The sequence below is a fragment of the Pan paniscus genome, chromosome 10, assembly GCF_029289425.2.
Source record: "Pan paniscus chromosome 10, NHGRI_mPanPan1-v2.0_pri, whole genome shotgun sequence".
Lineage (NCBI taxonomy): Eukaryota > Metazoa > Chordata > Mammalia > Primates > Hominidae > Pan > Pan paniscus.
The window spans coordinates 71390510-71416080 of record NC_073259.2 but is presented as its reverse complement, the minus strand read 5'-3'; the positions used below and the strand labels follow the sequence as shown (position 1 = coordinate 71416080).

General features: G+C 38.8%; 1 non-coding gene across 1 annotated transcript; it reads right to left on the bottom strand.

Moving 5' to 3' along the window:
• Nucleotides 1-4629: 4629 nt before the first annotated feature.
• On the bottom strand, nucleotides 4630-4770 carry LOC112436856 (U4 spliceosomal RNA). Its single transcript, XR_003025532.2, has one exon. It is a non-coding gene; the product is annotated as a U4 spliceosomal RNA (small nuclear RNA).
• Between the last annotated feature and the right edge of the window lie 20801 nt (nucleotides 4771-25571).

The following is a 25571-nucleotide window of genomic DNA, read 5'->3' as shown; positions in this document are numbered from 1 at the left end:
ATTGAATCATGGGGGCGGGTCTTTCCTGTGCTGTTCTCATGATAATGAATAAGTCTCAAGAGATCTGATGGTTTTAAAAACGAGTTTCCATGCACAAGCTTTCTCTCTTTGCCTGCTGCCATTCACGTAAGATATGACTTGCACCTCCTTGTCTTCTGCCATGATTGTGAGGCCTCCCCAGCCATGTGGAACTGTAATTCCAATTAAACCTCTTCCTCTTGTAAATTGCACAATCTCAGGTATCTCTGTTAGCAGCATGAAAATGGACTAATCCAAAAATTGGTACCTGGAGAGTGGGGTGCTGCTGAAAAGATACCTGAAAATGTGGAAGTGACTTTGGAACTGGGCAACAGGCATAGGTTGGAATAGTTTGGAGGGCTCAGAAGAAGACAGGAAAATGTGGGAAAGTTTGGAACTTCCTAGAGTCTTGTTGAATGGCTTTGAAAACAATGCTGATAGTGATATGAAAAATGAAATTCAGGCTGAGTTGGTTTCAGATGGAGATGAGGAACTTGTTGGGAACTGGAGCAAAGGTGACTCTTGCTATGTTTTAGCAAAGAGACTGGTGGCATTTTGCCCCTGCCCTAGAGATTTGTGGAGCTTTGAACTTCAGAGAGATGATTTAGGGTATCTGGTGCAAGAAATTTATAAGCAGCAAAGCTTTCAAGAGGTGACTTGGGTGCAAAAAAAAAAATTCATCTTTAAAAGGGAAACAGAGCATAAAAGTTCAGAAAATTTGCAGCCTGACAATGGGATAGAAAAGAAAAACCCATTTTCTGAGGAAAAATTCAAGCTGGCTGCAGAAATTTGCATAAATAACGAGGAGCCAAATGTTCATCCCCAAGACAATGGGGAAAATATCTCCAGGGCATGTCAGAGAACTTTGCAGTAGCCCCTCCCATTACAGACCCAGAGGCTGAGGAGGAAAAAGTGGTTTCATGGGCTGGGCCCAGGATCCTTCTGCTGTGTGCAGTCTAGGGAGTTGCTGCCCTGTTTCCCAGCTGCTCCAGTTGTGACTAAAAAAGCCCAATGTACAGCTTGTGTACATTGTGTACAGATTGTGGGCCATGGCTTCACAGGGTGCAAGCCCCAAGACTTGGCAGCTTCCACGTGGTGTTAAGGCTGTGGGTGCACAGAAGTCAAGAACTGAGGTTTGGGAATCTCTGCCTGGATTTCAGAAGATGTATGGAAACACCTGGATGTCCAGGCAGAAGCTTGCTGTAGGGGCAGGGCCCTCATGGAGAACCTCTGCTAGGGCAGTGCAGAAGGGAAATGTGGGGTTGGAGCCCCCACACAGAGTCACTATTGGGGCACTGCCTAGTGGAGCTGTGAGAAGATGGCCACCATCTTTCAGATCCCAGAATGGTAGATCCACCAACAATTTGCACCATGCTCCTGGAAAAGCTGCAGACACTCAACACCAGCCCATGAAAGCAGCTGGGAGGGAGGCTGTACCCTGCAAAGTCACAGGGGTGGAGCTGTCCAAGACCAGGGGAACTCACCTCTTGCATCAGCATGACCTGGATGTGAGACAAGGAGATCATTTTAGAGCTTTAAGATTTGACTACCTTGCTGGATTTCAGACTTGTATGGGGCCTGTAGACCCTTTGTTTTGGCCAGTTTCTCCCATTTGGAATGGCTGTATTTACCCAATGTCCATACCCCCATTGTGTCTGGGAAGTAACTACTTGCTTTTGATTTTACAGGCTCATAGGCAAAAAGGACTTGCCTTGTCTCAGATGAGACTTTGGATTGTGGACTTTTGAGTTAATGCTGAAATGAGTTGAGACTTTGAGGGACTATTAGGATGGCATGATTGGTTTTGAAATGTAAAAAGCATGTGAGATTTGTGGGGGCCTGGGGCAGAATGATATGTTTGGCTGTGTCCCCACCCAAATCTCATCTTGAATTGTAACTCCCATAATTTCCACGTGTTGTGGGAGGAACCTGGTGGGAGGTAATTGAGTTATAGCGGTGGGTCTTTCCCATGCTGTTCTCTTAATAGTGAATGGGTCTCACGAGATCTGATGGTTTTAAAAATGGGAGTTTTCCTACACAGGCTCTCTGTCTTTGCCTGCTGCCATCCTTGTAAGATGTGACTTGCTCCTCCTTGCCTGCCTCCATGATTGTGAGGCCTCTTCAGCCACGTGGAACTGTATAAGTCCAATAAACCTCTTTCTTTTATAAATTGCTCAGTTTCCAGTATGTCTTTATTAGCAGCATGAAAATGGACTAATACACACTGTTATTTCTTGATTTTTAAACAAAGGTGTTTAATATTAGCTATTGACTTTTTACTATGGGAGGTGAGGATTTAGCTTACCTATAGTTACATACCCTCCTTCCATTTCCCCTTTCCTAACACATTATTGTGATTTTACCATAATTCTTGGTAAGATAATATTCAGTGTTTATAATACTAGGAGTATGTGAAAATTACTTGTAATTAAGCCATAGAAGGGGATTATGATTCCATTTCCTGCATTGAGCAACTTTTGGTTTTCCTTGGAATTCATAATTGTCTCTCTTTGCTTAGTTTTATATCATTAATCCTAAACCTCTCTGCTAGAAGTGTCGCACCATAAAGTGATATAACAATTGCTATATTTCCTTCTCTTTTCTCCTCTCCTTCCCTCCTTCCTTTTCTCTCTTTCTCTCTTTCTTTCTCTTTCTCTCTTTTCTTCTTTTTTTCCTTCTCTTTCTCTCTCTGTCAGCACTCCTGGTGCTCTCTCTTACTTCAATCTGGACTGGTTGCTCTCTCAACCAGCCTGCTGTATAGTTTTCTTTTTTCAAGACAGAGTCTTACTCTGTCACCCAGGCTGGAGTGCAGTGGCACAATCTCGGCTCACTACAACCTCTGCCTCCTGGGTTCAAGCAAATCTCCTGCCTCAGCCTCCCAAGTAGCTGGCATTACAGGCGCCTGCCACCACACCCGGTAAGTTTTGTATTTTTAGTAGAGATGGGGTTTCATCATGTTGGCCAGGCTGGTCTCAAACTCCTGACCTTGTGATCTGCTCTCCTCAGCCCCCCAAAGTGTTGATATTACAGGCATGAGCCACTGCACCCAGTCTTCCTGTTGTACAGTTCTTATCCTGGGATCTTCCTTCACTTTCATACTGAGTATTCTGTTTGCTTTTCCTTACAGTTTATTGGCTTGCTGGTATTGGCAGGACCACTTCCTGTAGTATCTTCTTGAAAAAAGTAAATGAGAATTAAATCTTTTGAGACCTCACAAGTTTGAGAATTTCTTATTCTATCATTGCATTTACTTGATAATTTGGCAAGGTATAGAATGCTGGGTTTGAAATAATTTTTCCTCAGTACTGCTTACAATTTTTTTTTCTTTTTTTTTTGAGATGGAGTATGGCTCTGTTGCCTAGGCTGGAGTGCAGTGGCGCAATCTTGGCTCACTGCAAGCTCCGCCTCCCGGGTTCACATCATTCTCCTGCCTCAGCCTCTCAAGTAGCTGGGACTACAGGCGCCCGCCACCACGTCCGGCTAATTTTTTTTGTATATTTTTTAGTAGAGACGGGGTTTCACCGTGTTAGCCAGGATGGTCTTCATCTCCTGACCTTGTGATCTGCCTGCCTCAGCCTCCCAAAGTGCTGGGATTACAGGCGTGAGCCACCGCACCCAGCCGCTGCTTACTATGTTCGAGCCTTAAAGCTGCTGTTGAGAGACCAGTGACATTCTAATTTCTGATGCTGTATATTTGACTGGTATTGTTTTCTGTACTGAAAGCTTTAGGGCATTCTCTTTGTCCTAGTGATATGAAATTTCAGAAATTATGCATTTTCCCATCTATTAAATGGGTATTTGACGGGTCCTCTTAATGTGGAAAGATATATTCTTTAGATGTAGGAAATTGTCTTCAATTTCTGAAAAATAATCTTTTAAATTTAGTTTTCTCTTTCTGGGACTACTCTTAGTCATATGCCTGTCAGTACTTGTAGGTCATTTTCCTTGGGGTGATCAGTTTCCCAAAATAGGAATTCTCTGGCAGTGAAATGCCAGGCTGCCAGTGTTTTGAGGGCCCAATAAAAGAAAATGGCTGTGAAATTTCACCATTCAATATGTGAACACTCAACCATGCATCAACTGAAAGTGGAAGCCTCAAATTCAGAGACTGTCTCTTTGGTTCAACTTCACCAGAGAATAAGTTTCTCATCATACAGGTTAGAGGGCAAAGTAATCATTTGGCTGTCTAGGGTACAGGAGGAGACATGGAGGTCACGTGGCTTCCTATAGACTTTCAACCAATTCTACTATTCTTGGTCACACCCTCACCTCCATGAAAGTTACCATGTACTTCCAAGTTCTGAACTTTTCCAGGGTCCTAGGGTTTGCTTTTTGTTGGCATTCCCTCACTGCCTGGTTTAGATTTCCTCTTCCTCAGGTTTCTTAAGTCAGTTACCATATACGCAATTGCTTTCTTTCATTAAAAAATTTCTATGCATCTGTCTCCACTACCATTTTTTCCTTGTAATATTTTACTTTTTGAACTCTTTACTCTTATTTGAGTATGATTAAGAGAGAAGAGAGAATACAGGTTTAAAGAAGCTGTATCTACTATGTCTTTAATTATTACAAGGCTATATGTAATATATATATACACAATATTATATTCAGTTTCCGTAGAGACTGTCAAAAATTGCTAATGCCAACTATATTACAAGTCTTCATGGCAGGATATTGGGAAATGTTTTCAATTAGCAATAATTGTGCCTTGGATAAACCTCATTGGCTATGATACTGCCACTGTGCAAAGCTTATATGTAATACTTTAAATGTGGATTATGAGAGACTATAAGAAGAAACATTTTCAGTTGCATGAAATAAATAATCTGAACAAGAATCTTTGCCTCCTGTTATCTGAGATTTTTCATGTAAATATGCATTTTATAGCTGGAAGACTGCATAGCTTTACCACGTAGATTCATTGTTTAGCATATTTGGCAGTAAAAAACACAAAAGAAAAATGTTAAAAGTTACCATTCATACTCCCACCGTTTAAAAAGAATAATTTATTATACAAAGTGAAAAGTAAAAGTACAATTCCCACTTCCAGGAAGATGGAGTAGATATTCTTTTCCCTGTTCTTCTCACTAAGAACAACTGAAAACCCTGAATATTATATACAAAACAAACATAAGAGAAGACTGACGCTGGGAGAGAGGAAAGCAGACTGGCCAGGGACCTAGGAACCTGAGGATCAACATACTGGTGAGTTTCCCGGGGTTTTCTTTTTGGCTTATATATCTCAGCCCTGGAGCTTAAAAACCTGGCTACCCAGAAACATTAACTGGCATCGACAAAGCAAACAAACAAACAAACAAACAATCCTAACAAAAGCCTGCTCTCTCTAGCAAAGAAGTAGGAAAGAGGCAACCTACCAAAACAGAAATCTTTAAGACAATATTTACCCTACTATAGCCAAACACCACAGAAAAAACTGTGTCCCCACCCTCACCTGTGCCAGCGGAGGCCACGTGACAGAGCCTAGCCTTCCTGCCTCAAGAGGCTGTCACATTTATTCCTGTGGTAGGTAACAAGGCAGGCCCCCTGCTGTGTCGCTGAAGACCACATGGAGAGTCTGGACATCAACCTCCACCAGGCAGCAAAGGGGCTACATACCCCTTCCCACTGGGTTGGTGTCAAAGCAGGCCTATTGGAGTCAGGATTTTCACCATTACCCAGTAGTAATGAGACCACCCCAACATGGAGAGCTGGAACTCCCACTGCTGCCCCACTCTTGAAAATACAATTTATCAAAATTTGTAGGACACGGCTAAAGAAGTGCTGGGGGAGAAATTTTAGCATGAAATGCTTACATTAGAAAAGATAAAAAGTTTCAAATTAGTAACCTATGTTCCCATCTCAAGAGCCTGGGGAAAAAAAAAGAGCAAAATAAACCCAAAGCAAGCAGAAGGAAGGAAATAATAAAGAGCAGAAATCTGTGAAATTGAAAACAGAAAGCAGTAGAGAAAATCAATGAAACAAAGAGCTGGTTTTTAAAAATTTTTTTTTGTAAAGGTCAATAAATTTGACAAACTTCTAGCAAGACTAATGAAGAAAAAGAGAAGACACAAATTACCAATATCAGGAATAAAATGGGGGCTATCACTACAGATTCTGCATCTGTCAAAAGGATGAGGAAATACTATAAACACTTTTCACACATAAGTTTGAAAACTTAGGAAAAATAGAACAATTCCTCAAAAAACACAAACTACTGTAACTCACTCCAAATAAAATAGATAATTTGAATATCTCTGACATTTTCAAGAAAATCAGACTCATAATTTAAAAACTCCCAAAAAAGAAATGTCCAGGCCCTGATGATTTCAGTGGGAAATTTTATGAAATATTTAAAGAAGAATTAACACCAATTCTACATAATCATTGCCAAAAAATAGAAGAAGAGGGGATGTTTACAAATTCATTTTATAAAACTACTATTATCCTAATACCAAAACCAGACAATAACAATACACAACACAAAAACGAAAACTGTGGACCAATATCCCTCATGAATACAGCTGCAAAAATCCTTAACAAAATATTAGCTAATAGAATTTAGCTAATATTTATTCCAGGGATGCTAGGCTGGTTCAATATTTAAAAATCAATCAGTGTAATCTATCATGTTAACAGACTAAAAAAGAAAAGTTACATTATTATATCAATTATTGTAGAAGAAGCATTTATCAAAATTTGACACATTCATGATAAAAACTCTCAGAAAAATAGGTATAGAGAGAAACTTCCTCAACTTTATAAGGAATATGTATATGAAACCTATAGCTAACATTATACTTAATGGGTAAAAAACTAAATGCTTTGCTTTTATGATGGGGAAAAAGGCAAGTATGTCCAACCTTATCACTCTTATTCAACATAGTACAATAAGGTATGAAAAGGAAGTAAGTACATAAACTGGAAAGAAAGAAATAAAATTGTCCCTATTTGCAAATGATATGATTGTCCACATATAAAGTCTTAAGGAATCTACAAAAACAATCTCCTAAAACTAATAAGTGAGTTCAGCAAGGTCACAGGATGTGAAATAAACATAAAAAAATCAATTGTATTTCTATACCAGCAGTGAATTCCTGGACACTGAAATTCAAAATACAATACCATTTTCAATGACTAAAAAAAATGAAATACTTAGGTGTAAATCTAAGAAAACATGTACAGGCCTCGTATGCTGAGGACTGCACAGTGCTGATGAGAGCAACTGAAGAAGATATACATAAATGGAGAGACATACCATGATCATGGATTGGAAGATTCAATATAGAGGATATACCAATTCTTTCCAATATTTTTCTTTTCTTTCTTTCTTTATTATTTGTTTAAATTTTATATAAACATTTTAAATAGAGATGGGGCCTTGCTGTGTTGACCAGGCTGGTCTTGATCTCTTGACCTTAAGCGATTGTCCCATCTCAGCCTCCCCAAGTGTTGGGATTACAGGTGTGAGCCACTGTGCCCAGCCAGTTCTCTCCAATTGATATGCAGGTCAATCTCTTTTTTTAAAAAACATTTTTTTTTTTTTTTTTTGAGACAGAGTCTTGCATTGTCACCCAGGCTGGAGTGCAATGGCACAATCTCAGTTTACTGCAACCTCTGCCCGCTGGCTTCAAGTGCTTCTCCTGCCTCAGCCTCCTGAGTAGCTGGGATTACAGGCATGTGCCACCATACCTGGTTAATTTTTGTATTTTTAGTAGAGAAGGGGTTTCACCATGTTGGTCAGGCTGGTCTCGAACTCCTGGCCTCAAGTGATCCACCCCCTTGGCCTCCCAAAGTTCTGGGATTACAGGTGCGAGCCACCATGCCCAGCTGCAGGTCAGTCTCTGTAAGAATTCCTAGAAGGATTTTTGCAGATATGTATAAGATTATTTCAAAATTTTTATGAAGAGGCAAATACATAAGAATGGATTAAAATGAATTTGAAAATGAGAAATTAGTCTGCTTAATTTCAAGACTGATTTTATAGCTATAGTAATCAAGAATGCATGGTGTTGTCAAAGGGAGAAACAGACAGACCTCAGGAACAGAATAGAGAACCCAGAAATTGCCCCTTACAAATATACCCAACTGACTTGATAAAGGTGCAAAATCAATTCAATAAAGAAAAAATAGTCTTTTCAACAAATGGTGCTGGAGCAATTGGACATCTATGGAAAAAAAAAAAACACGAAAAGAAAGAATAAAAAAAAAAAGAAAAAATACCTTTGGCCTAAGTCTTTTTTTTTTTTTTTTTTTTTGAGATGGAGGGAGTCTCACTCTGTCGCCCAGGCTGGAGCGCAGTGGCGCGATCTCCACTCACTGCAAACTCTGCCTCCCGGGTTCACGCCATTCTCCTGCCTCAGCCTCCTGAGTAGCTGGGACTACGGGCTCCCGCCACTACGCCCGGCTAATTTATTTATTTATTTATTTATTTATTTATTTATTTTTAGTAGAGACGGGGTTTCACCGTGTTAGCCAGGATGGTCCTGATCTCCTGACCTCGTGATCCACCCGCCTCGGCCTCTCAAAGTGCTGGGATTACAGGCGTGAGCCACCATGCCTGGCCGGCCTAAGTCCTACCTTATGCAAAAATTAACACAAAATGGATCATGGAATTAAATGTAAAATGTAAAGCTATAACACTTTTAGAAAAAAAATTATAGGAGAAAATATTTGGGATCTAGAGCTAGGCAAATAGTTCTTAGACTTGACACCAAAAGCATGATCCATAAAAAGAAAATTGATAAATTAGATCACATCAAAATTAAACATTTTTGTTTTGCAAAAGTTCCTAATAAGAGGATAAGATGGAAAGTTTCAGAGTGTGAGAAATATTTGCAAATTAAATGCAAATTAAAACGACAATGTGATACCATTACATAATTATCAGAATGGCTAGAATTAAAATAGACAACACCAAATGCTGGAGAAAATGCAGAGTAACTGGATTATTCATATATTTCTATTTTGAATGTAAAATAGTATGGTTACTCTGGAAACCTGTATGGGAGTTTCTTAAAAATTAAATAACTATCATACAACCCAGTCATTGCTTATGTTTAGCCATTTCTTATGAACAAGGCTTATGTTCACACAAAAACCTACACATGAATGTTTATAGTAGTTTTATTTGTAATAGCAAAAACTGGAAGCAACTCTCAGGTGGCCCTTTCACAGGTGATTAGTTAAATATACTGTGATATATCCATACCATGGAATACTACTCAGCAATCAAAAGCAATGAACTATTGACACATGCAACACCGTGGGTGAATCTCCAGAGAATTATGTGAGTGAAAAAAGGAAATTTCAAAAGGTTAAATACCATATGGTTCCATTTATATAACATTCTTGAAATGACAAATTACAGTTGACACTTGAACAACACGGATTTGAACCACACGGGTCCACTTATGTTTTAATTTCACTTAAAATTTTTTTTGTTTTTGAAAGGAAAGGTCTCACATATTCATTACTGAATCTAACCTACCACTACAGATGCAGCAAATACACAGAGAAAAAAAATAGTCACAATAAAACACGTACAACTGTCCAGATAGTGGTGACATTTTCAGCTTGATATGGTAAGATGGTCGTGACCTTGACACTATCTCACGTGCAATTCCTTGTAGCCCCAGCTTGGTTCTTCTCCAATGTCTCCTTTTGGAGTTGTACCTGATTTTATTACCAGTTTTCTTCCGAATCCACTGGGGAATGGGACGATTTTGCTTTTGTTTCTTGGCCAGGAAATGCTTAATCCTGAAAGTCTTGTGAGAAGACATGGTGATAAGTGGAGTCAAGCACACACCACCATGTCAGAGAAAAAAGAGAGCTATTTTTTTTTTAATTTTTATTTTTATTGCAATAGTTTTTTGGGTACAAGTGCTTTTTGGTTACATAGATAAGTTCTTTAGTGGTGATTTCTGAGATTTTGGTGCACACACTTTTTAAAAAATTACACTTTTTATTTGGAGTTAAACGTCGATTCACATCCAGTTGTAAAAAATAATACATAGAGATCCCATGTACTCTTAACCAGGTTTCTCCACTAGTAGCATCTTACAAAATTATAGCACAAAATCACAACCAGGGTGTTGACACTGATATAGTCAAGAACATTTCCAAGACCACAAAGATTCCTGATACTGCCCCTTTACAGCCACATCCACTTCTCACCATCTCCTAACAATTACTAATCTTTTCTGTTTCTATGTGGATGACCCATGAATAATGCAAGGGTTAGGAGACAGTTGAAAACCTGCATATAACTTCTGACTACCACGAAACTTAACCACTAATTGCCTACTATTGACAAGAAGCCTTACCAATAACATGAACAGTCAATTAACACATAAATATACTATATCCACACATATTTTATGCATTAGATAATATGCAGTAATAATATGCGCAAGACACCTTTGTAGGTCAGTGCACCTAGTACTTCTCTCTCTCTCTCTCTCTTTTTTTAATGACTACAGAGTGGTCTGTTGCAGAAATATAGAATTTGTTTTCCCTATTGATAGGCTTCCACGTTTGTTATGAGTTGAATTGTGTCCTTCACAAAAAGCTATGTTGAAGTCATAATCCCCTCTACCAAGGAATGTGATCTTGTTTGGAAATAGGAACTTTATAAAGTGATCAAGTTAAAATAAGATCGTTAGGGTGGGCCCTAATCCAGTATGACTAATGACCTGTAAAGACACAGAGACAGACATGCACACAGGGAAGACTATGAAGATTGGAGTGATGCATCTACAAGCCAAGGAACACAAAGATTGATTGCTGGCAACCACAGAAACTAGGAAGAGGCAAGGAAGGCTTCTCCTTCGGCTTTCAGAGGAAGCATGGCCCTGCAGACACCTTGATTTTGGACATCTAGCTTCCAGAACTCTGAGACCATACATTTCTGTGGCTTAAAGTCACCCAGTTTGTGGTACGTTGTTACAGAAGCAGCTCCAGGAAACGAATACAATGATGTTCCGAATTTTTACTCTTATGAACTACTGCAATGAAAAATTCTTATATACATAGCTTTACATGCTCATATAATTTCTGTAGGATGTGTGCAATTTACAAATCATACTGTATGTATATGATACATGTGAGTATGCATATGATACACGATATACTCCCAAATTACCCTTGAGCATTATTTTAATGTGTGAGACCTGGAGAAATTTTATCTGTTATGGGGATTAGGGCTGGAGTTGCAGGTTCCATTGAAGGCCACTTCCCCGTATGGTAGTTACCGTACTGCCTAGCTAGACATTGTAATCTCAGTTATGTGTAAATAAGGTATTATTGCTTACCAGTTAACACTGACTTATTCTTAGAGAATAGTCATATTTTTGTACTACCCATCTTTGGATTCAATAGCAGAGACAAAAAACAGAGGATTTAACAAATACTTCAGAGCCAGCCTTAAGTCTAATTTCAGTCAAAGTTTGGGTTGGTCTTCTGTGCTCCTAGACTGACTTTTCTGGGCTCTTTCTCTAGGCCCTTCATAAATCTCCCTTCACTCCTTTTTCCTCCGTCCTCATAAATTTGCTAAATTTATTTTCTGAAACAAAACAAAACAAAACAAAACAAAACTATAGGAACAATCATTTATAGAACTTCACATATTTAGCCAAATATGCATTTTCTTTTACAAAATTTGCTTTATAAGCCTGAAATTTTACACATTAATGAGCAGACTAGGGGAGTGTATAGAAAAATGAAGGACCAATCCTAATGCATTAAAAAATCAGACTGCAGGCTGGCGCGGCGGCTCAGCTTGTAATCCCAGCACTTTGGGAGGCCAAGGCAGGCAGATCACTTGAGGCCAGGAGTTCAAGACCAGCATGGACAACATGGCAAAACCCTATCTCTACCAAAAATACAAAAATTAGTCTGGCATTGTGGCGCACGCTTGTAATCCCAGCTACTTGTGTGGCTGAGACGCAGAGAATCGCATGAATCCAGGAGGCAGAGGTTGCAGTGAGCCAAGATCACTCCACGGCACTCCAACCTGGGTGACAGAGTGAGACTCTGTCTCAAGAAAAAAAAAAGAAAAAAGGAAAAAGAAAAAAGAAATCATCAGACTGGCTGGGCGCTGTGGCTCCTGCCTGTAATCCCAGCACTTTGGGAGGCGGATCACGAGGTCATGAGTTCGAGACTAGCATGGCCAAAATAGTGAAACCCTGTCTCTACTAAAAATACAAAAAATTAGCCCGGTGTGATGGCGGGCACCTGTAATCCCAGCTACTTGGGAGGCTGAGGCAGGAGATTGGCTTGAACCCAGGAGGTGGAGGTTGCAGTGAGCCGAGATCACGCCATTGCACTCCAGCGTGGGCAACAGAGCGAGATTCCGTCTCAAAAAAAAAAAAAAAATCATCTGACTGCAGAGGATCCCTTGTCCTATATGGGCCTGGTTAGTATGGTATTTCCTACCTTCCTTCTATTTCTAAACCTTTAGGCTGTGCATATCCATGATGTATTTAGGGTGATAGTCCAATCTTCAGCTACCTGGGAACTCTTCCTTTTCCTTGCCCAGCAAAAATGTCAGGAAAGGGGAAGAAAGAAGGAGTTTCAGCAAGTAGACAAGTGATGGAGCAACTCGCCTATTTCTCGACTCGGTTAAGTCTTTATTCTCCTGATGCCCCTTGAAATGCAGTAGGCAACACATGTATCCTGTGAATGGAAAAAATTCTTGAAGAATAAGCTATGAAACAATGTTGAAGTCCAAACTCATCTTCAAGGGAGGCCTCACATCGTCCCTTTCTTGTCCTCTCAGCTCAACTCCTCTCTTCTGGGTGTTTCTCACTTGCTTTTCTCTGCTTGTCCTGAGGTTTCTTCTTTTGCTGCTGACAACGTAAACTACTGATTTAGTAAGGGCTTGATTGAACTTTGGAATAAAGCTCAAGCACAACTTTTTCCTCCTCTCCATCATTTCTTCCTTTAAGTTGGAACCTATGATATTTTTAAACATTAACCAAATATCTATATTTTACAATGAACATTGTGTTTTGAAAACAAGAATCTCATTTATTTTTATTAAAGAACTGAAGTACCTGAAGTTTCTAGGACTTTAGCCACTCATGGTTCTGTTAAATATTAAGAAGAAAAATACTAAGAAGAAAAATGATTCATGGACTGTTTTGAATAGAAGGATAGCTGTGGTCGTTATTTTTTTCTTTCCTCCTGCACACACCTCAGGAAGGAAAATACAAAAACGCCCTTTAGACTACTCTCTTGAGAAGTGCGCCTTAAGCTCAGAATAACCCCAAACAAGCAAAACCTTTATGTTGAGCAGAGAGTGGGTGTGGAGGAGAGAGAATGTTGCAAAAGACATGGAACATTGGGCTCTTCTTAGAAAGACATGCTGTTTTCACTGTCTCTAAATGCTGTTTACCAAGGAAAAGGATGGTAGAAAATGTACCCATCATACGAGTTGTTTGAATCTCTAAATTTGACTTCAGCTTCTAAGCGGAACAACCTGTGTAAATAAAACTAAAATTACTTCAGGTTTCTGTATGCAACATTCCCCCCCCCCGCCCTTTTTTTTGGCCTACGGTTGGCACTCCAGTTTGGGTCAAGTTTGTTAGTAAAACACCAGGTGTGCAGACAGGAAAGACTTCCTGAAGGGGCCCCTAATTTCATCAACTCTCAACTCCTAAGTGGAAATCACTTGTCATTTGGGGAAGTAAAATATTTTTGATATTTGGTCTTCGTTTTGAAAGACGATAGTCCCATGGAATATTAGACTGTATTCACCTTGATGGTCCCGTATTTCCAAATGTCTATTTTAAATATTCTAACATGCTGCCTTGTCATTATTTTAGATTCAACCTATCTAAAATCAAATTTATCATTCCTCTTTTCCTGGTCACTCACCAAATTTATTAATTTATTGGGGGAAAAATTGCATGTGTTATCTGTACCAGGGACAGGGCTAGGTGCCAGGACAGAGGTGAATGGGGCAGATATCATCCCAGCCCTTATGGAGCTTACATTCTAACTGGTAGGATCAGATATTAAACCTTCATTACCTTAATGATCGTATACTTACAATTGAGAGAAATGTGATAGAAGAGATGTACATGGACAATGAATGTGTTTACGTGAGGGGGTGTGACCTAACCTGGAGATACATGAAAATTGCATTGAGGAAGTAGTGTCTGAGCTGTACCCTAAAACGACTAGATATTTTCTGATGGGGGACTGTGGAGTGTGTTCAGGGAAACAGCTTGTGAAAAGGACCTGAACTGTGAAGAAACATGACATGTGAAAGAAATTGGAAAAGGCTGGGTGGCTGGAATAGAGAATGAGGAGAGAGCAACAAAATTTATTTGGGGATGTAGGCAAGGCTTGGAGCATAGAGGACTTTGAGCCATCTGAGAGAGTTTGAATATTATCCTAAAAGCAATAGAAAGCCATTTAATGATTTGAAGCAGGAGAATGATATACCATCAAATTTAACTTAAAAACGATGAAATAAAATAATTCTGGTTTCTATGAGCGGAATGGAAACAGACTCTAGTAGTTACAATTTTTGTTCATGTAGCCATTTTCCCTTTCCCCCCAGTACTGGTGGACAGAACCCCTCTGCTGTGGGGAGCCCTTTCCATAGGACTTGGGTGGAATTGACTCTCCCTCATTGCCCAGCACAGGAATGAGGATATAATCCAGTTCTAACCAATCACAGTTCCCTATTCTCCTGGCCTTAGTGTTTGGTTCAGGATTGGGCACATGACCTGGGTTAGACTAACCAATGCCCTAATTTTTGCTCAAACTCTCAGGGAAGAGGTAATCCTTGTTCCTCTGGATTGCTACCTGTAAGGACCAGGTCAGATCAGTAAGAAAAAGATCAACAATTTTTTACATCATTTGCAGAGAGCCATCTGAGAATAAAACCAACACAGGGGGAAGTATAATTAAGAGTTAAGAGAAAAACAGGCAAGGCTGGGTGGCTCACTCTGTAATCCCAGCACTTTGGGAAGCTGAGGCAGGCGGATCACTTGAGTCCAGGGGTTTGAGACCAGCATGGGCGACATGGCAAAACCCCATCTCTACACAAAAATAAAAAAAAATTAGCCAGGTGTAGTGGTGCATGCCTGTAGTCTCAGCTACTCGGGAGTCTGAGGTGGGAGGATTGTTTGAGCCCAGGAGGCAGAGGTTGCAGTGAGCTGAGATTACATCACTGCACTCCAGCCTAGAGACCCTGTCTCTAAAATGAAATAAACAGAAAAATTGAGCTCTGAATTAATTAGGCAAATCCATAGATCTAGTCATGACTAGTTCACTTCTTCTTGGTTATATAAATATATTTCCTTATTTTAAAAACATTAATCTAGTCTGAAAAGAATTTCTGTCATTTGCAACCAAAAGTCCAGCTCAGTGCTGGGGGTAAGAATAGATGCAGGGGGAACAATTTGGTAGGTTATTAGAGAGGCATAGGTGAGAGATGATGGCTTGAACTAGTGTGGTTATGATGGAAATGGAGAGAAGCCAACACATTTGAAATCTATTTAGGAGATACAAATCGGCAGGCCTGATTAGATTTGGGAGTGAAGAGGAATGAGAGTAATGGTGTCAAAAACATCTGCTAGTTTTCTGGGTTGCATATCTAAGGATGCCATTCACTGAGACAGAAAACACCCAAGAAAGAGTAGTTTTCGGGGTGGTGATGAAAGGAGATTTTTTTTTTCTTTTTTTTGAGATGGAGTCTCGCTTTGTCACCCAGGCTGGAGTGCAATGGCATGATCTTAGCTCACTGGGTTCAAGCCTCCGCCTCCTGGGTTCAAGCGATTCTCCCTGCCTCAGCCTTCTGAGTAGCTGGGATTACAGATGCCTACCACCACACCCAGCTAATTTTTGTATTTTTAGTAGAGACAGGGTTTCACCATGTTGGCCAGGCTGGTCTTGAACTCCTGACCTCAGGTGATCTGCCTGCCTCGGCCTCCCAAAGTGCTCGGATTACAGGGGTGAGCCAACATGCCCGGCTGAAAGGAGATCTTTAGTTGAGTTGTGACTGTAATGAGTTTGGGATTGGTGAGAGACATATGTCTGTTAATGGCAGTATCATTCTACTAACCATGTAGGCTTAAAACCATTATATTCTTTAACTTAACCTCTCACTGTCATCCCTGCAAACCCAGAAAAATCTTAAGGTTTATATTTTTAAAAATTCAACTTCATTGAAGCATAATTTAGAAAACTAAAGTGCATACATTTCATATGTACAGTACAATGAGTTGTGAATATGCACATACCCAGGTAACCATCCACACAATCCAGATATAGAACATATCCATCACCCAAGAAGTTCCTCTGTGCTTCTTCCCAATCTATCTGCTGCTCTCACAACCCCTGGTTCGAGGCAAACACCAATCTTCCTTTTATCACTGTAGATTGATTTTGCTTTTGCTGAGTCTTGTATAGATGGAACTATAGAATATGCACTTTTTTGTGTGTCTGGATTCTTTAGTTCAGTGTAATGTTTTTGAGATTGACCCATTTTATTGCAGAGTTACTCCATTGTATGGATATACCATAGTTTGTTAATTCAGTCTACTGTTAATGGAGGTTTTTTTTTTTTTTGGAGATGGAGTCTCACTCTGTTGCCCAGGCTGGAGTGCTCACTGCAATCTTGGCTCACTGCAAGCTCCACCTCCTGGGTTCACACCGTTCTCCTGACTCAGCCTCCCCAGTAGCTGGGACTATAGGCGCCCGCCACCACACCCGGCTAATTTTTTGTATTTTTAGTAGAGATGGGGTTTCACCATATGAGCCAGGATGGCCTCCATCTCCTGACTTCATGATCTACCTGCCTGGGCCTCCCAAAGTGCTGGGATTATAGGCGTGAGCCACCTTGCCCGGCCCAATGGAGTTTTAAACTATTTCTAGTTTTTGGCTTTTGGGAACAAAGCTGCAATGAACTTCTCACCTGCAAGTAAGTCTTTGATTGGACGTATGTTTTTATTTTTCTTGAGTAAATTCTTAGGAGTTGGATTGCTGAGTCACATGGTAAGAGTGGATTTGCTTAACTTTATGGGAAATTGCCAAATTATTTTCCAAAGTGGCTGTACCTCCAGCAATGTGTGAGAGAGCCAAGTTGCTTCCACATTCTTGTCAACGCCTGGTATTGCTATTTTTTAAAATTTTAGCCATCCTAGTGCAAGTATAGTGATACCACATTGTGGCTTAATTTGCATTTTCCTGATAACTAATGATGCTGAGCATTTTGCGAGGTGCTTATTTGCTATTTGTATGTAGTATTTGGAGAAGTGTCTGTTCAAATCCTTTGTTCATTTTTTCCTTTTTAGTTGACACATAATAATTGTACATATTTATGAGATGCAGAGTGATATTTCCATACATGTATACAATATATAAGAATCAAATCAGGATAATTAGCATACCTATCACCTTGGGCATTTATCATTTCTTTGTGTTGTGAACATTCAGAATACTCTATTCTAGCTTTTTGAAAATATACATGAAATCTTTTTAAACTATATTTACCCTACAGTGCTGTAGAACATTAGGACTTACTTCTCCCATCTAGCTGTAACTTTGCATCCATTAATCAACCTCTTCCTGTCTTTCCCTCCCCACTATCCTTCCCAGCTGCTAATGTCCACTTCTATGAGCTCAATTTTTTTTTTAGCTGTTACATGTGGTATTTATCTTTCTGTGGCTGACTTATTTCACTTATTTTGTTAATTTTTTATAACACCTTTTCATTTTGAAATAATTATAGGTTCACGGTAAATTACAAAAATAGTACAGAGTGCTATGAATCCGTCACCTTGCTTCCCAATGGTGACATGTTAAATAGTTGTAGTAGAGTATCAAAACCAGCAAATTTATATCAGTATTACTATAACAAAGTTTATTCAGTTTCACCTTTGATAAAATCTGCATTCATTTGTGTGTGTGTGTGTGTTGTATAGTTCTATGCAATTTTATCTCATGTACAAATTTGTATAACTACATCAAGATACAGAGCTGTTCTATCATCACAAAAGAACTCCTTCATTACTTTGTATTCATATACCTCATGCTGTCCTTTTTCCTGTCCTCTGGCAAACTCTAATCTCTATCTCTAGAGTTTTGTCATTTTGAGAATTTTATATATTAATAAGTAGAATCATATAGTATGTAACATTTTGAGACTGGCTTTTTCACTCAGCATCATTCCTTCGAGATTTACTCAAGTTGTGTCTACAAATAATCTATTCCTTTTTATTTCTGTGTAGTATTCTATAGCATGATAGATGTATCACAGTTTTCACATTCACCTATTAAAAGATATTTGAGTTGTTCCTAGTTTTTGACTATTTATAAAGCTGCTATGAACATTCATATACAGGTTGTTGTGTGAACATACGTTTTTATTTCTTTTGCATAAATGCCCAACAATACTGGGTTATTTATTTTTTCATTATTGAGTTATAAGGGTTTTAAGAATATATTCTGAATAAACTCCCTGATGAAATATGTAATTTGAAAGTGTTTTCTTTAATTCTGCAGGTTTTAACAACTTTCTTGATGGTATCATTTGCAGGACAAAAGTGTTTAGTTTTCATGAGGTTCAAATTATCTATTTTTTCTTTGGTTGTTTGTGCTTTGGGTATCATACCTAAGAAACCATTACCTAATCCAAGGTCACAAACATGATTTACACTTATGTTTTCTTCTAGGAGTTTTAGTTTTAGGACTTGTAAAGTGCTAAACTAATTGCTTAGGTCTTTGATCCATTTTCAGTGAATTTTTGATATAATGCAAAAGAGGAGTCTAACTTCATTCTTCTAACTGTGAATATCTAGTCCCAGATCATTTGTTGAGAAGACTATAATTTCCCTATTGAATTGTCTTGGCACCTGTTTCAAAAATTAATTGTCCATAAATGTATGGGTTTACTTCCGGTAAACGTCTGTTTCATTGATCTACATGTCTACTCTTATACTAGTACCGCACAGTCTTGCTTGATTACTGTAGCTTTGTAGCAAGTTTTGAGAACAGGAAGTATGAATTCTTAAATTTTGCTCTTATTTTTCAAGGTTGTTAGGTTAATCAGAGTCCTTTGCATTTCCATATGAATTTTAGGATCAGCTGGTTAAATGCTACAAAAAAGCCTGCTGGAATTTTGATAGGAATTCTATTGAATTTGTAGATCAATTTGGGATGTATTTTCATCCTAACAATATTAAGTCTTCAAATGCATGACCATGAAATGTCTGCATTTACTTAGGTCTTCTTCAATGTCTGTCAACCATGCAGTGTACAAGTCTTGTATTTCTTTTAATTATTTTATTTTATTTTATCTTGAGACAGTCTCACTCTGTCACCCAGGCTGGAGTATAGTGGCCCAGTGTTAGCTCACTGCAACCCCTGCCTCTCAGGTTCAAGTGATTCTTGTGCCTCAGCCTCCTGAGTAGCTGGGATTACAGGCATGCACCACCACACCTGGCTAATATTTGTATTTTGGGGTTTCGCCATGTTGGCGAGGCTTATCTCAAACTCTTGGGCTCAGGTCTCAAATTCCTGGGCTCAAGCAATCCAACCACCTCGGCCTCTCAAAATGCTGGGATTACAGGCGCAAGCCACCATGCCTCGCTGTTAAATTTATTCCTAAGTATTTTGACACGATTGTAAATGGAATTGGTTTTTTAATTTTATTACGACTGTTTATTCATATTGTACAGAAATTCATTGTTTTTTGTATATTAATTTTGTATCCTGCAAATTTTTTGGATTTGCTTATTAGGTTGCATAGCATTTTAGTGCATTACTTAGGATTTTCTGTATACAAGATTATGTCATCTGCAAATAGAGATTGTTTTACTTCCTACCAATCTGGACATGCTTTATTTACTTTTCCTAACTAATTGTCCTTGTTAAAACCTCAGTGTAATGTTGAATAAAAGTAGAAAGAGCAGAAATACTTTTCTTCTTCATTGTTCATCATTTTAGAGCTAAAGTTGCCAACCTTTCAACATTAAGTATGATATTAGCTGTGGGTTTTCCATTGATTCCCTTTATCATGTTAACAAAATTTCCCCAAACTAGTCCTGATTTGTTGAGTGCTTTCCTTCCTTCCTTCTTTCCTTCCTTCCTTCCTTTCTTTCCTTCTTTCTCTCTTTCTTTCTTCTCTCCCTTCATTCCCTCCCTCTCTCTCTCCCTCCCTACCTCCCTTTCTCCTTCCTTCCTTCTTTCCTTGCTTTTTTTCGTATGTTTTTACCATGACAGGATTTGGATTTTGCAAGTGGGAGTAGGCATGGGCTATTTGGGGCTCTCTAACAGTCTCTAATACAAACTTTTATTTTAGACAAAACAAACTTTATTTAAACAGTTGATGAATATCTAGGCTGTTTTCAATCTTTTCTTATTGCAAATAATGTCACAATATACATTATTGTACACATGTTTTAGGTATCTGAGAAGGTGGGATGATCATGTACACTTTCTTTTAATAAATCTAGAGGTATAACTAGCACCAGTCCTCTATATCAGGAAAACAGATCATGGCTGAATATATGAAGAAAATTGTAACAATGCAAACTGATTAGGACGAGAGTAGACTCCTAGATGAGGCAGTGAGCTTTCTCTCACTAAGAATGCTTCAGCAGAGGGTGGGGTGATTCCTTTGTAAAGAATGCTGTGGAAAGTATTCTTGCACTGATAGGAAGGTAGGCCCAAGAATTTATGATCTTTAGAATTTTACAGAATCATAGTATCTCATTATATTCTTGCAAAATATGTTCTCTTGACAATAAGAACAACTCAGAGTCAGGGGCCAAAATATATTAATTCTTCAGTAAGTTAATAAAAAATCCTTTATGATTCTATTCTTTCATCTTAGAGGGCATCTGTCATTTGTAATTCAAATAATATAAACTTTTTTCTTCCAAACAACCTATTTATCCCAAAGAGGATTTTTTTCCCCAATCCTTTTGACAGAGATAATAAAAAAAATATTTTTTTTCTCTCCTTCATTCAGGTCCAAGTATTTATTATCATAATCATGAAAGTCTTTAAAAATAATTTGGATTTACAGTGCTGATTTAGATGCTGTTGAGCAGAGATAATATATCAGACATACCCTGGGGTAACTGTATTTTTAGAATTATTCCTTATTCTCAGCCTTCGAAAATCAGATACTGTGGTGGGACTATTGAGTCATATTTCTACCAAGAGACTCCACTTGATTAAAACACGAATGGTGATCAAACTCAAGGGTAACCAGGCCATTGACTGGGTTGAACAAACTTAGTTCTCTTCCTCAATAATTTACACCCAAAGGCAGAGAAGTATGGTTAGATGGTGTAGGGAACTGCAAATTCAAGGTCATGTAGAGCTAGGATTAGGGTTGACACAAGACAAGACAGAGCCACTTGCAGGTTTCTCTTGTGGGCAAATGTAACTAAATAATTTGGCAAAGGAAGTCAGTCTTCAGAGAGAAAAATGTGCCAGTGGTGAAGAAAAAAAAACTGAGATGAGCATCAGTGAGAGTCCAGAGAGGGAAACAGAGGAGGAGCTTCAGAGCTTGTTTATCCAGCTCCAAGCCTCATGTGAAAGCCGAAAGTAATTCCTTCCTATGGATGTATGCATTATTCAGTACACTTGAGACTTACATTTGATTCGGTTTAAAAAAACAAACTTTTAATTTTGAAATAATTTTAACTTTGCAGAAAAGTGGCGAAAATAGTACAGAGAATTCCTGTATATTTTTCATCCAATTTTTCCATTGTTAACATATTACATTTCCACTGGATGTTTGTCAAAACTAGGAAACCAACATCATGCCATTACTATTGATACAATTCCAGCCTTTATTTGGATTTCACCAGTTTTTCCATTAATGTCTTCCTTCTGCTTCAGGAGCCACTCCAGACACCATGTCTAGTTGCTATGTCTCCTTAATCTCTTTTAGTCAGTGACAGTCTCTCAGACTTTTCTTGTTTTTCATGACCTTGACAGTATTTTGTAGAATATCTCCAATCTAGGTTTGTCTGTTCTCTCATGATTAGATGTGGGTTATGGGTTTTGGAAAAGAATGCGACAGAAGCAAAGTACCCTCCTCATTACATTACAGCACGTCAGGGGTACCTGATATCCACATGACATCACTGGTGAGGTTAACCTTCATCACTTGGATTAAATGGTGTTTGCCAGATTTTTCTAATTCAGTGTTACTATTTTTCTCTTTTCCTGCTCTATTCTTTGTAAGTGAGTCATCAGTTCAATGTATTATTCATAGTTCTCCAGAGAAACCAAACCAATAGGTTTGTAAATATACACAAACCCTATATATATGTGTGTGTGTGTGTGTGTATATATATATATGGTGTGTACATATATATGGTGTATGTATATCTGTATATAACCATACATATATACACACACATATAAATATGTGTATATATACACATATATGTATATGTACTTGTGTGTGTATACTATATATATACAGTACACCCATATATATCTGTGTAAAAGAGATTTATTTTACGTAATTGGCTCACATAATTATGGTGGCTGATAAGTCCCAATATCTGCAGAGTGAGTCATCAAGCAGGAGATGCTGGAGAACCCATGGTGTAGTTCCAATCTGAAGGCTGGTAGGCTCAAGACCCAGGAAGAGCCAACATTTTATTTTGAGTCTGAAGGCAGGAAAAAAACCAAAGTCCCAGCTCAAAGGCAGTCAGACAGGAGGAGTTCCCTCTTATTCAAGGGAGGGTCAGCCTTTTTGTTCTATTCAGGCCCTCAACTGATTGAATGAAGCCCACCCACATTAGGGAAAACAATCTGCTTTGCTCAGTCAACTGATTTAATGTTAATATCCTCCAAAAACATTTCACAGAAACACCCAAAATAATGTTTTAGCAAATATCTGGGCAACCTGTGGCCCAGTCGACACATAAAATTAATCGTCACATTCACTGCCAAAGTAGGGGCTGGAGGATTAAGCTCTACCTCTTGAAGAAGAAAGTATCTCTAGATATTATGTGGAATTCTTCTGTAAGGAAGATTTGTCTCTTTCCCTCACCAAGTAGGTTTTTATCGCTTGCACCCAATTAAATGTGCCCTAAAATATAAGGCCTAAATGTGTTCAAAGGATAAATAACCCTGCAGTACGGTTTTTATTTTAAATTTAAGTAGTATATATATTTTCTGTTGAGAGCTTTTCCTCATAGCCTATAAAATTTAATGCCTCTTCTCATTGACTCTTGGTGAACCAGACTCCTACTCTGCTACTTTGGTTCTCCCCAGCTCATCAGATATTTACCGAGTGCCTACTATGCACAGGGCTGATGCTCAGCCTAGAGACTATGACGTTAAAAGGAAATCCCTGTAGTCAAAGCATTTGCCACCCAGCGGGGCAAGCAAAGGTGTAGTTAGGAGATGTAATTTAACACTTTCTCTGATCTTAGGCAGGTTAGTTTAAAATCCTTTGAGCCTCAGCTTCCTTATTTGTCAGAAGAATATAATGACTGTAATAATAATAATACTACTCAGTTCAACAGTAATAGTAACTAAATAAAATACTCCTTATGAGGAAAAAGTTAGTTTTGACATTGCTACACAAATGCTAGTTGTTGTTCTCAATAACAACTTATTGAGATAGATAAGAATAGATATGTCGCCCAGGCTGGAGTGCAGTGGTGTGATCATGGCTCACTGCAACCTCAGCCTCCCGGGTTCAAGCGATTTTGCTGTCTCAGCCTCCCGAGTAGCTGGGATCACAGGCGTCCACCACTGTGCCCGGCTTATGTTTGTAGTTTCAGTAGAGATAGGGTTTCACCACTTTGGCCAGGCTGGTCTTGAACTCCTGACCTCAGGCGATCCACCCACCTCGGCCTCCCAAAGTGCTGAGATTATAGGCGTAAGCCACTGCGTCCAGCCAGATATTCTTATCTCTAAGGTTTATAGCTTCAGAACCAAAGTCCAAAATGATTAAGTTTCTGGCACAGAATCATGCCAGCAGTTACGTGGTGGGGCTCAGTTCAGAGCACAGATCTTTCCATTCTCTTATTTCTGCACCACTGCACTGCAAGAATCTTATACACTCTTGTTTGTAAGAGCAGCCTATTAAAAAAATATTCTGGGACACATCTAAAAAGCCATAATATGAGATAAGAAAAAAAATAAAAGCTCTGTTTTGGATTTATCCTGGAAGCTGGGAGAGAACATGTTTTTTGGACATGTTTGGAAATGTACCATAGTTTTTGATTCTTATCCTTGTGCTCCAGGCTTTCTTTGGGACACTTGAGAGATTATCTTTGGGATTTAGAAAGGCATCATATCATTTTATTTTTCAAATCCTCAGAGTGCTAGAAGTTTTGGGTCTTATTTCCTAGTCTGACCTTTCATTGTAGCTATTATTTTTTGATATATAATATTCATAATTCATTTTGTTGAAGAGGAGATTTTATTTAATGTCAATAAATATGTATGAGTGTTGGGAGGAACATACCTGAGCTGTGAGGGCTGGCGAGAATTATAGAGGACAGTACAGTTAAATAGAATGCGGGGATAATGTCATTGACTGTAAACCTCATGATTGAGAAAAAGATGGGGATCATCTTCTGCTGAAATTCATCGTGGAAAGATTCTCAAAAGCATATTAGAAACAGATGACAACATTAAAAGGACACAGTTTATTTTATTTGGAAAATAGTATTCCCTTGTGGGAGATTTGGGATAACAGACTTCAAAATTTTGGCTCTGTTCAAAATTCCCTGACTCATTGGGTGGCTTGAAAAAATGATTTAAATCCACTATCCTGCAAGATAGAATAATGATAATTTATAACACTGTACTTGGCACTTGGGTGTAATTATATTAATGGCTAGTGTGTATGTATGATTACTATGTGTCAAATCATATGCCAAGCACTTTACAAGCTGTAACTCTGCATCCTCTGGGAAGCAGGTACCATTCTTGCTCTTATTTCACATGTAAGAAAATTGTAGGGCCGGGCGCGGTGGCTCACGCCAGTAATTAATTCCAGCACTTTGGGAGGCCAAGGCAGGCAGCGGATCACATGAGGTCAGGAGTTCAAGACCAGCCTGGCCAACATGGTGAAACCCCGTCTCTACTAAAAATATAAAAATTAGCTGGGCATGGGGTGTGCACCTGTAATCCCAGCTTCTAGGGGGGCTGAGGCAGGAGAATTGTTTGAACCCGGAAGGAGGAGGTTGCAGTGAGCCAAGATTGTGCCACTGCACTCCAGCCTAAGCAACAGAGTGAGACTCCATCTCAAAAACAAAAAGAAAGAAAATTGTAGTAGGAGTTTTTCAGTGTATTGTAACAATCTATTTGCATATTGGTCTTTTCCTCTGGATCTGAACTGGTGAAAGTAGGGATTGAATCATAGCATCTGTCTCCCATGCTTAGCATAGACTCTGGTTCGTAGCAGCACCAGATCAATAAATCTGATCTAATCTGTACTTTAGATAATCACCATGTATAGGATGAAAGTATGGAAAGATGAGGCGAGGAAAGAGCTGAGACTATTTCAATTGTTTAGGCAAAATAAAATATACATTTATATTTGGATAAAA